Source organism: Agelaius tricolor, unplaced genomic scaffold (assembly GCF_023055355.1).
Source record: "Agelaius tricolor isolate 1412-34295 unplaced genomic scaffold, bAgeTri1.0.p SCAF_2, whole genome shotgun sequence".
NCBI classification, from domain to species: domain Eukaryota; kingdom Metazoa; phylum Chordata; class Aves; order Passeriformes; family Icteridae; genus Agelaius; species Agelaius tricolor.
The window spans coordinates 82603149-82618021 of record NW_027269262.1 but is presented as its reverse complement, the minus strand read 5'-3'; the positions used below and the strand labels follow the sequence as shown (position 1 = coordinate 82618021).

Below are 14873 nucleotides of genomic sequence, written 5' to 3'. Positions count from 1 at the left end.
TTTTCTGTTTTAAATACATATTTGCAAGGGAAGGAGATAGTAAAGTGGCATTTTCCCTTCCTTATAAAAATAGGTATTATATAATAAACACTTCTTTCTTCCCAGTTCTCACTGGAAATTAATGTGAGACCGTATAGGATTTAAAATTATTTAAATTAATCCATTCTTAATGTACAGATCTGAACATTGAAATGGATGTAACACAGGCATAGAGGAATATACAATCTCCATAGCTTTCCAAGATTTCCATATCTGTCAAGGTAAGCTGATTTTAAACTCCCATTTCTCTGTAAACAAGATTAAATCAGGATTTTTTTAAAGGTACCTGAGTATTTTGAGGTGCAGAAAACTTGTTCCATCTTATGTTTGAATAGGAAATAAAATATTGTTTAATTTCATCATTGGATTACAGTCTTATAGTTTAATAAAGTTACTAAATGCTACTTCATCATTACAATAAGCAGCACTGTTTTCAAAGTAGTTCTATAACATTGTTAAAATACAGTAATCTTAACTTTATGTAATTACCTGTAGTAGAGACTGCTATTTTCTTTAATTCCATAGAAGAATTTACTACTACACTATTATTTTTTTATACCTAAAGTTGGAACACTGCTCTTACAGATTTTGAAATACCTAATTCCTCCAGAGATGAGAATGAAATAAAGGAAATATTATAAAGAACTAAATTCTGAACTCACTCTGAAAACGAACTCTATGTAAAGTTATTTTAAAACTCATTTTATAAAGGGAAGACAGTGATATTATTCACTAACAATATAGTTTTGCTTCTGCTTTTTTATCAGGGTGATCAATGTTAGTAATTTCATTGTAATACTCAAATAGACAAATTTCATTATGGCAACGGAAGCCCAATTCTGGGAAGCGAGCAGTATGGGAATATAAAGTAGAACTTGATTATTTGTGCTGCAATAAATTTCCTAAGCTCCATCCCTTCTAGAAGGTTATAGTCACTCAGATACTGTGCACTTGCAGTATCATTGGAAAAATCCACCCACTTCAGAAGACTTCTGTCCTTTTTTGGAGTCTCATCTCTTGGTTTGATACACTGACTTTTGCAAGTAAACGAGGAAAGATTCTAATGTTTAATTCACAATGACATTTTTTGCTTTCTTTTGTTGTAGTTTTCATGAGCTGTAATCAGTTCTGTCATTAATCACATTTGAAATTTAAAAAAAAAAGAGGCTTTCCCAATATTTTATGGAAATGAATGGAGAGATTAGGTTGTTCAGTTGGGTGGGTCTTGTGGCATTGGTTAAGGAAATGCAGACTCAAGTTCAGACTGGTGTTATTCAGGATGTGGAGTAGGAATCAGAGAAGTTTCTTCTCTAAAGGACTACCACTGTCATTTACTAAGCATAGTTGCTCCATTATTCCTCTTCTATCTTTTCCTTAATCCAAATTGCAATTTGAAAAAAATTTCAAAAATGTTATAACTGAAAACAAGTTAAAAATGAAACAGCTAGAACTGTAAAAACACCTGGAGTTCAAAAAGAACTCAGCTCTGATTTTTCAATGACACTGCTATAGGTTCTGCAACATATTAACCATATATGATAAAGCTCTAAAAATAATGAGCAGTCTACTTATTAACTAAATTATAAATTCAAAGTGGTTTTTTAATTTGTTTAAAAAATAATTATGTAATTTGAGCTGTGCTACCACCATTAACACTGGATAAATTATAACTAATCTTTGCATTTAAACTCTTCTGTGAAGAACTTAGTCAAATACTAAACTCTTGGCTTGATGATGGTGTGTTCTCTTTCTGGGCATAATGAGATTTTAGGTCTAACATGGAAGGTTTTTTTTCACTCTTAAAGTCACCTGTTTCAGCTTAGATATGTGTATTTCTTCTGTGTTTATCTATTTGAGTTTATTTGACATTTGATGAAATTCAAGCAGGTGGTGAGCCTTTACTTTCTGCCTTGCACTGTTTAGAAGGACAATTGGATGGGAGAGAAGTCAAAATGCTAATTGGGATGAAACAATGATCTAGTGAATCCCTATGGAAATATTTTTGCCATGTCTACAGGAATCATGTGTAGGTAGTTTAGAAATTACATTAAAAACCAATAATTTTCTTTTCTATTATCAGGAATTTTTCCTAAGAGATATAGAACAAAAGCTTTTGAAGTTTTAAAGTTACTATTTGCTTGAGATAAAATATTCAGAAGAATACATTAACTTTCAAGCACAAAATGCTTTACTCAGGTCGAATGTTTGATTTTTGGACAGAAATACTATATTTTCTGCATGGATAGGAAGGCATGGTATAAAGTCAGTCTAAATCTGAAATATTTGGAATGGGTGCACAGACCAGAACAGAAGAGTTACTTTTATAAAATGCTATATCCACAGTGTAGGCTTGCACTGCAGGCCCGCAGTGCCTGTTGGGTGCCTATACTTAATTAAGGTTTTCTTGATGCTCTTTGATATGCAACTGGCACTTCCTACTCTATTGATTTAAAGTCTTCTTTTAACAATGTCTTAAGCAGTGATTTCTCAAAAGTGGCAGTAGCCAACATAGCCAACAATACCTTCCAAAAGCAAATGTACTGATTATTTGGTAAGCCATATAAATTGCAGGTTTTAGATAAGATGAATATAGACTAGTGACATACTGGGGTTTGCTGTTCTTTGCAGGGCTTTATCTTTCTACAAAGGATAATTGTGTCTAAAACTGCTCTAAATTTGCATCACATAGAGTAAACAGTTTCCCCTGCTCTCTGCAGATTTTAAAGCAATCTACACATGTTTTAGAAAAGCAGTTGTTTTTGGAAGGAGGTGTTTCACAAAATGTCAGTACTACATGCTGCTCTTGGACTACTGTCTGCTGTCAGATGTTTATGTGCATATATACTTCTGATGAGCTGGTTGAAAAGCAGTTTGAGTACATCACACAGCAGAAATGCAGTATGGTGTAGAAAAGCATTTAGTTCTAAAAGTATAAAAATCTTCCTACGTTGTCAAAAAAAAAAAAAAGATGCAGGGCTTGGCCATTTCCCGCACAATTCCTATAAGTAATGCACACTTCAAGACAAAAATCTAAAGTGATACTTTTCTTGTTGGAAATGATTGATTGTGTTTTTCTTGCTACCCAACAAGTCAGTGCTGGTTCAGTAGGACAGTAGCTGATTGGTATTCTGGCCCCACTGCTCTCTTCCTTTGAAGGAACCTGCAGGCAGGAGAGAGGTGTGAGGATTGGAGTATGATTGCCCAAGAGGAGCAAAGGAGCTTTCAGGTATGGACAATTTGGAGGACAGAGCTGATATTTATTTTGTATACCAGAGTTTATTTTTCTTTTGAAAGAGAGCACAAAAGTGCCTCCTGGCTCTTGCCCTAGCATCTTTCTAAATCCCTAGGGAAAGAGTGGCAGAAGGAACAAAAATTTCAAAGGTGTAACAGATGTGAACTTTTGACTGAAAGAAATTCACTACGTGGTACATGACTGCTACTCAGTGAGACTGAGGATAGGGATTGCCTTGTGCTGCCCTGCTAGAGAATAAGACATTTTTAGGTATTCAAGTAAGTTAAGGTCTCTCAGACAGATAGATATTCATATGATCTCCTGAAGTATTAATGTACATGTGGAAAGCTACTCTAATGAACTGATTTAATTTTTGTGTCATCAAAGTTGCAATGGAATATAGATAGGAATTCAAATCCATTGACTTTTTGGATCACTAATTCTACATATTGAAGAATGTTTCACATAGATGGAGCTTCCATTCCTTATTTTGATGTAGATGAGACATTCCAAAAAATATCATTTTTGGATCTCATACCTTGAAAAAATTTTTCTTAGCACACTGCACACCTTTTTAAAAGATGATCAGTTCAATGACACTGACAGTGCAATTACAAAGGATTGAGCACTTCTGCCATTTAGGTGCAAGGGAAAATGAGACTGATTTTAGAGTTTTGGGAGATTATGAATATATTAACATTCTTTCTAAGAAGTTTGTGTGGTGTTGCCTTTATCCCTACTTACTTTTGTACAATTTTCAGTACCTTGTGTTTAAACAGAACCATTTTGAATTCCTTCATACGGCTTTGAAGTGAATTTCTGTGGTTTATGGAAACTAAGGAAAACAACAGGGTTTTGATAGGAAAATCTGAGAATTTTGTTAACTGCTCTATTTTCTCTATACTTCCTCTATCAACACATCATAAAAAAACAGTTTGTTTTTTTTCTTTTAAGAGGGTAATTTAAGCAAAAGATAATAAAAGAGGAACATTTCTTTAAGGAAGTTGCCTGCAGTTGTGTATCATGATCTGACCCTTTTACCAGGTCCAGACAGCTAAATTCCTCCTTTATATGAAATGCCTACATTCACTCTTTTCTTATTTGGTAGTTGCTTCTTGGTGGGTTTTTTTGTTTGTTTGTTTGTTTTTTTTTTTTTTTTTTTTGGTTGGTTGGTTGTCGGTTTTGTTTGTTTGCTTTTTGCCATTTAAATGTTCTCTGTATTGCTTAGGCCCTTCCTTCCTTCCTTCCTTCCTTCCTTCCTTCCTTCCTTCCTTCCTTCCTTCCTTCCTTCCTTCCTTTTAAACCAAAAAGAGCTATTGCATACCAAATATTAGCCTTGAGAGAAGGAATGACACAAGTTTCCTCACCTGCATGCCCAGTTAGGTGCCATCTGTTTCCTGTTTAAATGTAGTAACCCTTACATGGCTTTTTCCAGAACTCCTCTTACATTAATCAACACAATCCCAATAAAAACAAACACTAAATCTTTGAGAAGCTAAGGAAATGTAGTTAAAATCAATCTGCATCTCAGGTGGGAAAAATTGATAATAAAATTGTTCTGGTATAGAACTTAGACTTAGAAACACTAGAGTTTTTCAGGGGCTATAGTCTACTACTCATTTTTAATCAAGTCGGTATAGCAGGTATGCAGTTTTATGTCATAATCTATGTCAATTTTGAATTTGCTTGTCCTGGTTCCAGCCAGAAGGGGGCTTTGCCAAGCTCTGGAGGTTATTCTGTACCACCTGGTGTCATTGCTGGGGGCAGAGGGAGGGGAGTCACTTCTGGGCACAGAGGGTCCCTTCCATTTGAGTAAGTGCGACAGAGGGAGTGTAGGGTAACACCAGTGCTGAGCATTTTGCAAGAACCACTTGCCTCTCTCTTGTATACTTTTGTTATTAATACTTTGCTGCTACTGATAGCTTTTAATTGCAGCTTCCAGTAAATTGTTCTTTTCTCAGCCCTTGATCTTTACCCTTGTGTCTCCAGCTCTCCTATGCAGCCTGCCACAGGGGAAAGGAGAGAGGGAGAAAGTGAGGGGCAGCATGGCTTGAAGGGTCTCAGTAGGAGCACTAAACTGGGGAGTGCCATTCCTAAACCATGACATGCTTATTAAACAGTTGGTGGAGAGAACAGCTGAAGACATCAAGAAGTTTCTCTCAACCTGGTAATTTTTAAATTAGCATGGTAGATATTAAATCCACTAAGATAATAAGTTTGAATATTCTTAACAGAATATATGAAGGTACAGTATCACCTCCAGGGGAGCAAAACAGGGTTCATAAAATGTTGCTATTACTTTAGCACTGTTTTCTGTGAGGCTGTTTCAGACCTGTCTCAGGCTCATGCTGGGACTTCAAATAAGGTCTGAGTTATTGAACCCCTGTGACCATCAAAGGTAGCATGCTGGTTTTTCATTATCATAATATAAGTTACTGCTAAATTCTCAGTTAGGAGCTGTTTTTAAACTGAATCCTAGAATTTCTAGGCAGTTGCAATATATGTAGACCCTTTCATCTACTGATAAACTCTAGATGATGAAACTGATGGTTTGCAATTGCTTCTCCACTCCTATGAAAATTGCTGCATAAATTGCTTTGATCAGTCAATATGTGTTAATAAGAAGTAATATTCAGATAGCAAAACACCATGTGATTCCTTCTGTTATATTCAGTAGCTGCTGCTATGTCATTGTCTTGCTCTGTACCTGGAACTGTCAGGGTGCTCCTGAATTTTAGTTTCTTGTTTATGAAAATAGGTGCAGTGAAGATTATATCTAATCTCAAAAATAAAATGTTTTCCTTTTACTAATATCAGTATAGTGGTGGTTATGACAGAAAAGTTGCAATAATAGGACTGATTCTCTGCAACACTCAGCATGAATACTGTGATAAATCTAAGGTATTTACAACACTTACCCTTGTTGCTTTCACTTTGCTGTCCTGCATGGAAATATTTGACCCTTGGCTGCACTTGCACCTGGCATGCTTCTGTTTAGAGCCACACAACTCTTCTTTCGTCTCTGTCTTTTCCATTGCTGACTGCTAAATGAATGTGTTTTTTTTCTTTTGTACTCCACAGTAGTTCCTACTTGTCTTTATATTATTATATTATTCTTAGCATATTGCCAGAGCAGAACTGCCATACATGGGAATCAGTAAAAGCAGAATACTGTCATTTCGATTCAAAATCATTTTACACCTGCTGCACACTCGAGCAGTACTTTGTCTGGAATGGATGTTTCTCTGACACCTTATTCCAGGCCACTAAATCTGAGTTACACTCTTTCCTTTTCAAGTGGTCAGACCATGTCTCTGCTACTCCTGTGGGTATGACACCATGATCTAATATGACTTCAGCCAGACTCATGCACTGCAGTTCTTGTCCCCTGACTGCCAACCAAAAAACAGATTTGACATGTACAGAGTTTTGCTTTTGCAGCTTATAGGCAGTAAGAATGTGGAGTGACAGAGGACTGATTTATGATTTATTTGTTTGAAGGAGAATAGAATTCACTATGTTTATGACACACTACATTAACCATATCTGGCATTTCAGTGAAGCCTGATATGATGTAGCCTTGCTAAATCTTGCAATTTGCCATGTCTCTTTGGGAACAAAGCATGTCCTAATTCAAATTACCCTCACTCTTTCAATATGTCAGATTCTAGATGCTGTGAGGCAGATTACTCAGATGATAAGTATATAACCTCTATTTAAAAACTCCCTGTTCCTGTTTACATCCATAGGACTGAAGAATTATATCTTCACAGCTTCAGAAGAGAAGGATATACTGAACAGAGTTCTTTAAGTGACTGTCTCGGGTCTGTTCAGTATTCAGTTACAAAAAAGGACACCACATAAGCATGCTAATTAAAATTTATTTAAAAGAAAAAATTGGAAAGGTCTACAGTTACAGGAAGGAAACAAAAAAAAGCCCAAAATTTTAAACAATCTTGAATAAATGTCCCAAAGATGAAATAGTCAATAACCATATCTGCACATGTAGCATATTTAGAATATTTAGTTACACCAATGCATAGGAATAATGCATATTATAATGCATTATTATAATGCATATTATAATGCATATGCCTTACCATATAGGTAAGGCTGAAGAAGTGTTGAAATTGATCATGAAATGAAGCAAGAATTAAAGTTGTGTCCAACACATTGTGTTAGGAGCAGTAAAAACCAAAAAATATGTGAATAATGCTTCAGTGATGCTTGGGAGTTGTAACATTCCAGTAAGAGCAATCTGCTTAATTCTGGACATTACAGTTATAGAATTATGTAAACAAGTTAGGAGAAGCCTAATGGACATTAACAAGAGTGCCTAAAGGTAGCAAAAATTAGGTTCATGAAGAAAGGTAGAATTAATTGTATATACATACATACATATATATGTATATATATATGTGTGTGTGTGTGTATGTGTAAGAGAGAGAAAAAAGAAAGGAAATAATATGGTCTACAAGTCCAAAAAAAATTTCTTACAACAGGAAATACTCTGCATATTCTTGGTGACCACAATAGGATGTAATGGAAAATATTGTAGAGATAGGAGAACTTTTGACTGTGAGGGGAGTAAAAAAATGTAGAGAGGTTGTGGAGGCTCCAGATGGGGCATCTTTTGAAAACCAAAAAATTTAGCCAAAAAATTGGCTAAATATCTTTCAGGAGTGGTGCAAATGAAATTATGTCCTGAGATGAAGACATTTTTTTCCTATTATTGTTTCATAAATTCTAATACATTAATACTCAATAGTCTTTATTGACTAGCCCACGTATTTTGCAAGCCTTGAAAACAAACCCTTTTTAGACAAGAGGTGTCTGGTGAACCTTGTATCATATAAGAGCAGTGTGTGTGAGAGAGAATTATCTATCCAGATGTAAACAACTTTGGATTGAAACAGAATAGAGGAAAAAAAATGACATAGGTATAAAAGAGCTATTGGTAGGCATATTCCATCATATCTTAGATCACACCATAATGGTTTTAACTGTCAGAGGAGTTACAGCCTATCTGTTTTTATCATGATAGTCTTCTCCAAACATTGACAGTTTTCTCATGAAAGTTTCTTATTTCAGGCCAAAGGATTTATTTTATGGCACATAAGGATAAAAGATCCGCACTGAAGATATTGGAAGGTGGACAAATCCTTTAAAGGGCAGTACCAGGTGACAGCTGGACTGCAGGTAAGTGAGATTGTGCTGTTTGTGCCATCACTGTCGTCATGGAATCCCTTTTCCCAGAAAGTCAGTGCTTTAGCTTGCATTGTCCCTAGTTGAACAATGGCTTGAGATTGAAATGACACTGCAAAAACCATTAAAACAATATGTTTTAGCAATGTGTCAAATAGCTCTCTCAAAGGGCTATTTTCAAAGGGTTATTTTCTCCAACCTGCAAATATCATGACATTTTTTGTTGAGTTAAAGGGCAGATTTCCCATGCCTTTTCTTGAAGAATTATGGCACTTTTTGTATTTACGCATATACTCTAAATTTCTGTCCAGCATTTTCCCCTTTGTTGTAAGAGTAACACCAAGGTTAATGTTTTCTTTAGTTTATATTCTCTGGTCTGCAGAATTACTTGAAGTTTTATATTATGATAAAAATACATACTTCTTACAGACATCATTTCTATTTAAAATACAACATATCCTTTATAAAATGCAGGATATAAACATTTAGTCTGTGCATAGATATTCAGGTGTTTATGTTTTACTATGAGGCTGAAGACTTTCATTAGTACGTCAGAGTTTTTTCATGATTTTCACTTTTCTCTATGAAAAGTGATCACTTCCTGGCAGTATCAATTTATTCATCAGTATGATTCACTTAAGCAAATAATTCCTTGTTATAATTACAATATATTTTCTGCTTACTTCAAACATTAATAATTATTCCATTATTATTATTATTATTATTAAGTATATGATTGGACATTTGACAATAAATAAACTGCTTCTAATAATGCAGAAAACATTAAGTTATCAACTGAAATGTCTGATTTTGAGAGTGTTTCAGGTCACATGAACTGTAGGTGTGATTTCCTTACTTGTCTTTCCATTATGTACTTATATGGTAGATTTAAAAAAAATATTATTGAAAGACTGAAGGGTAAAGTAACTATAGATTTAGATCATCATAATAATTTCCTGGCTTACTGAAATCAGTTTTCAAGTGTACTCTATTTTGATGGGTGAGTTTTCATTAGAAATGTTTTTAAAAACACAACAGTTTTGATTTGGAGAAGACATTTGCAAACCTTTTAAATGAAGCATTGTTTTCTGCATTTCTTCAGGCTAAATGATGCCTTTCATTTTTGCCAAACATTTTTATTACTAGGAGTAATGTCAAAGGGAGTGTGTTCTTTATACTAGCAGAGAAGAAGCACTGCAGAATATTGGTTTGTAAGCTGGCCATAGCAGTTCAGCTCTATATAAAAACTTTTGTGAGCTAAAGTGATTTTGCTTCATAGACACTGAGAAAATAATGTGTAGCATTTAGATAGAACTATGCCATAGCCATTAGAGACTGCTGGGTTCACAGAATCACAGAATACTTAGAGTTAGAACTACTTCTTGTTTATCATACACAGAAAGAAAAATAGAAGAATCTACAAATTCTAATTGTGCACAGAACTTGAACATGCGGCTAGTACTATTTTTCATAAACATATTTTTATTTTCATGAGGAAAAAAAAAAAAGCAGGAAAAAACAGGGACCTGGAAAGATTACTTTAAGAGAAGTATAACAGTCATTCAGGACATTTTATACTACCTGATGTTACTTCCTAAAAAATTCATCACATTTTTGTTGAGTGACACAAGCCACAAGCTTTGGTTAGAAAGTATGAAATTAATCTCTAATATGGTATTATAACAGCAATATAACAGCACAATATGCAATAATGAAATTTGAGACCTATTTGGGTCTCTGTAGAGATTGTGGTAAATTATAAATCAAACACCTTTAGGAATATTTAGAAAAAATGTATTAGATTGTGAAAGTAAGACATAAAAAGTGGATTTGGATCTCTTGGAGCTCTTCCCCCATCTGATCCTTGTATATTTGTCATGCCACAATTTACCCTTTTTTACCCTTGCAAATGAGGCTGTAAATAAAATACACTAAATATATTTGCCCAGCATCTTTTGTCTTGTTTTCTATCAGGTATATCATAGAAGGTAGTTTCTCATGTAGCAAAATATATCGATGTCTAGAACTAATCATGTCACTAAATAATTCAGTCTGATGGAATGATCCCTTTACATCAAGTTGCTGATTTTAGTTGGTATGTTCCAGAAAGTCTCAAAGAGAAGAAGCATGTAAACAACAGTTCTACCAATGTAAACAATACATCAAAGAGTTTTAAAACATCTATTTTTCTGGTTTGCATTCATCTTCTTTCAACAAAAAGAAATCTAAGATGGAGGTGATATTCTAAAAAAATCAAAATAATCCTATTAATTTATGTTTTCTTCTGCTAGCAAAGTTTCAAACCATGTCATTGAAAAAGTTGATCAGATCTACCAGAGATCTTTTCTCTAAAGAGAAACAATAAAATTAAAGATTTTATGGAGCAACATTCATTTTCTTCTCAATGGTTCAGATAGAAAACTCCTCAGTCTACAGAATCCTCAATCAGAATTTTTATTATGTACTAAATTTAAAAATTATTTTGCTCAGGTGTGAATATTGTATAAATATAAAAGAAGCATTTAATACCTATATATATGTATAGTTATGGATAACTTCTCCCCAGTAAGCTTTCATAAAATTTTTTCTTGCAAACATATTGTTAATCATGCAAGACCTAAAACACCAGTGGATTTAAAAACTCTTAAATTGTAATTGATCACTAGCCTTTGAGAGCATGAATATCATATCTTAAACATTTTTCCAGCCCATGAAGTAACATGGTTTCTCATAAGACCTTTTACAAAAGTATGTCCATAAATTTCTTTTAATTCAATGATTGTGACTAAGTGTCCTCACAATCCTAAGCAAATATGCATCTTTTCCCCCTCATTGACACTTGTCTTTAAATAATTTACAGGAACATTGCAAGAAAAGCATCTACATCTACAGAAAGTCCATGACGGTGATCTGGAGTTCACCAAAATCACTAGGAGTTTGCAGAAAATTTTATTTGGACTATATGTCTCCACTGCATTTCTGTGTGGATTGATTCTCTGGTCTTTGGAAACTGGGGAGCAGGAAATAAGAATCACACTGACCTGCTACAATGAATATTATTCTTCATGTCACCTTCAGCCCTTAATATAACCTTGCTATTCTAGGGATTACTTTCACCAAAATTTCAAATATGTATTAGGCATTAAGCTATCAATAAATGTCACCTCTGTGTATGCTGTCAGACAGACCATTTGTACAGCTGTGGCCACGAGCTCCCAAGGAGCTGTGTCTGATGTTTGTGCCTGTCAAACAACAGGTCTGCAACACCACATAGGTCTGCAGCACTCCTGTGATGAGAGATAAGGGTCTTAAGAGACATAATACATAAATGCCTATGTTATTCAGTTTCACTTCTCAAATAATTTACTGCTTGCTCAGACTGCTTGTGGCAGTGTAGACATTCCACTTCTAAAGAAAGATTTTTGCTCTTGGGAAAAATGGAATTGACCGCAAGGCAGACTTTGCAGACATCTGAAAGATAGTTTGAGGCTCGATTATTTCTTTCAAGATCTGAACACAGTGGCAGACAGAAAGTGTTTATAGTTCTTCCCTTTAGCTGTCCATTACTCATGGGAGTGATTCTCACTTCTCTGTTCTCCCTTTGAAAATCTGTTGGCTTTGGTGTAGCTGTAGGCAGCACTGCACTGCTAATCATTGCATTATGTGACTTTTTTTCTTTCATGTAGAAGGTGAGTATTTGCAGGGATTTATACAGTAAAATCAGTTAAGAAATTCACTGTTGCAAATATCTTTTTCTTTTTCTTTTTTTTTTTTTTTTTTGGAAAGTCACATTAAGGGTAAATATCTCTGTTCCCTCCCTTGTTTTGGGCATTATACACTTTAAAATGAATATGATAAAGACGATAAAGAGACAACAATGCCTTAATACAATAGAACAGAGAAATAAAAAATCCCCAGGGGTTAACTTTTGGAAAAGACAAGAACATAAAAATGATAGAATTAACTCAAAATACTGATGATCATGTACAAATAATAGATTCACTTTTCTTTAAGAAAGGATATAAAGTTCAAAAATTATGACCTTTTTTTTAATGTCAGAAATCTTAATTTCTACTCTCAATATTCATTAGTGAGTGTAGCCCCCTTGCATAATTAGAGCTCCAGCTACATCTGCCAAGCTGGTAATTGTGCCTGTGATGCTTCTTTGCTTGTCTGTTTTGGGACTTGCATTATTGCTCAACTGAAAATAATTGAAGAAGGAGAATATTGACTGTGCAGATGATATGAATAGATTACATTAGTAAAAACCTCTTACAACCAGAAATCCCACTGAACAGTCGGACTCTTATTCTTGTTGTAGCAAGTATTTGCCAGGCACGGACTGTGAAAAGTATAAGTTTTAATGCTCTACATAGATTCTACTAATGCAATCTATTTCATTTTACTAACTGTAGTCAAATGTAGTCAACCAAGAGGATTTCTGCACATTATATTGAATGTCAACAGGTGCCTTGCTGGGCAGTGCTTGGTGCTTGGGAGGGCTTGCCTGAGCTCAAGCTGGTGCCAGACTGCTCTAACAAAGATCTGGTGGCCACAAGAGCATTGCTTGACCTGAGTCAGACTTCTGTGACAGCCGGAGGTGGGTGAAGCTGGTCAAACCAGACATTCACTGCCAGTTGCCTGTGGTGTCTCCTAGGGCTGGGGGAGGTTGTGATGCAGCATCCAAATGGGGCTGGAGGCCAGTCAGAGGCAATCAGGTGTGAGAACATTGGAAAAACAGAGCTGATCATGAAAGAAAGAAATTTCCCCATTCCACCTTGAACACCACTCCCCACCCAGCACAGAGCTTGGGATGCTAACTCACTTTGACACCTCATTGTCTCTCTGGGTGAAGAAGTCTGGTGCTGTTGAGCAGAGGGATACTGGAGTGCAAGAACAGCACCACAGTAACAGGGCAGCTCAGGGTATGCTCTCAGGAGTGACAGTTTGCAAGAATATTCTTACCAATGAAGCTTTTCTATATTTGGGCTATGTATATCATTATAACAGGACTAAAGATAGATGTTTGCTAGATTTTGATCACATCAAGATTTTAATTTGGCTTACAATAAATTCTTAGCTCCATACAAAAAATATGTTCCCTTTGGTTGTTTTACACTTTGTTTTAAACCTGATTAGAGCCCAAATAAACACTTCATACTGCACACCATATACACCTAGCACATTATTAGGGAAGAACTTCACAAGTTACCCAATTTATAGGAGAAAAACTGATTTTCACAGATTTTGCAGGCTAAATGTGATCTGTTTATTTATTTATTTACAGTCAATTTATTGCTAGCAATTATTTTTACCTTAAATTTATGTCTTCATGAACAGTCATAAGTCAATACAAAGTGCTAGACATCGGTAATAAGCATGCTGATTGATATGTATTTTTTTAGTACCAGACTTCTGTCAGGTTCCACAATCACATTAATAAGAAATTCAATTTTACTACTATGTTTACATGAAGTGGCTTTCTGTTTTGTTTTTCCTGCTTCCTCTCTTTGTTTAAAAGCTGACTTGGGCTTTGCTCGCATCCCAGTGGAACCAATTCCCACAAGTATACCTGCACAGACTGCCTTTTGTGGGAAAGCCAGTGAGTAATAAATGGAACATATGGCCTTTAAGTAGTATAGCACCAGGTCTGAGAGCAAGAGAGCACTATCCCATTTTTCATATTTGTTCTTCACTTCAGTAACAGGTGAATTAAAAAATGCACTGTGTAATAATGTTTCCATTTCAGTGGTTGAGTATATAGTAAAAATATTACCTTTTGCTTTTATAAATTTTTGCACTTTAGTCAGGAGGGAAAAAAGTCCAATGTTGCACTTTAAAAGTCAAAACTGCTTTTCATTTTAGGTTTGGTCATTAGAAGCTAGAGGAACAAGAGACATACATCTTTCTGGTAACTCAGACTGAAAAGTGGTGAAGAAAACTACATAAGAGAAGATAACTTGCTGGAAGACCAAAATGGCAATACCTAGAGAAATTATGTGAATGTTTAAATAGGGAAACTTTTCAAACCACAGCTTCAAATGATTAAATGCATGAAATAAAATGTGAATTAATAGAACTCTTAAGAAATTCACCTGCATACTTTTTTTGATGTTGCTTCTACTGAGATAGAGAAGGAAACTAGCACTGAATAAACATTAAAATACACTACTTCCTACTTCTTCAGCCTTAAGAGCTTAAATTGAAACATGATCTTTAGAGGTTTTTAATAAGTAACCCAGTAAATGTAGTACTTTAACTGTTAGGATTGAGGTTTAGTAAGTCAGCTTTGAGAAACCTTGATTTCAAGATTTTTCTGAGTGAATTTAATTTAATTTATACTTCACATTTTTAAACTAAATAATTCCAGTTGAATATCCTTTTGCCCCTTTTATAC

At 34.8% G+C, this 14873-nt stretch overlaps 1 long non-coding RNA gene across 1 annotated transcript; it reads left to right on the top strand.

The window, feature by feature from the left end:
- The first annotated feature begins 2783 nt into the window (after positions 1–2783).
- LOC139600920 (uncharacterized) lies at positions 2784–14673 on the top strand. The gene is made up of 3 exons (XR_011682713.1): positions 2784–3265; positions 8363–8470; positions 14342–14673. It is a non-coding gene; the product is annotated as an uncharacterized lncRNA (long non-coding RNA).
- The last annotated feature ends 200 nt before the right edge of the window (positions 14674–14873 follow it).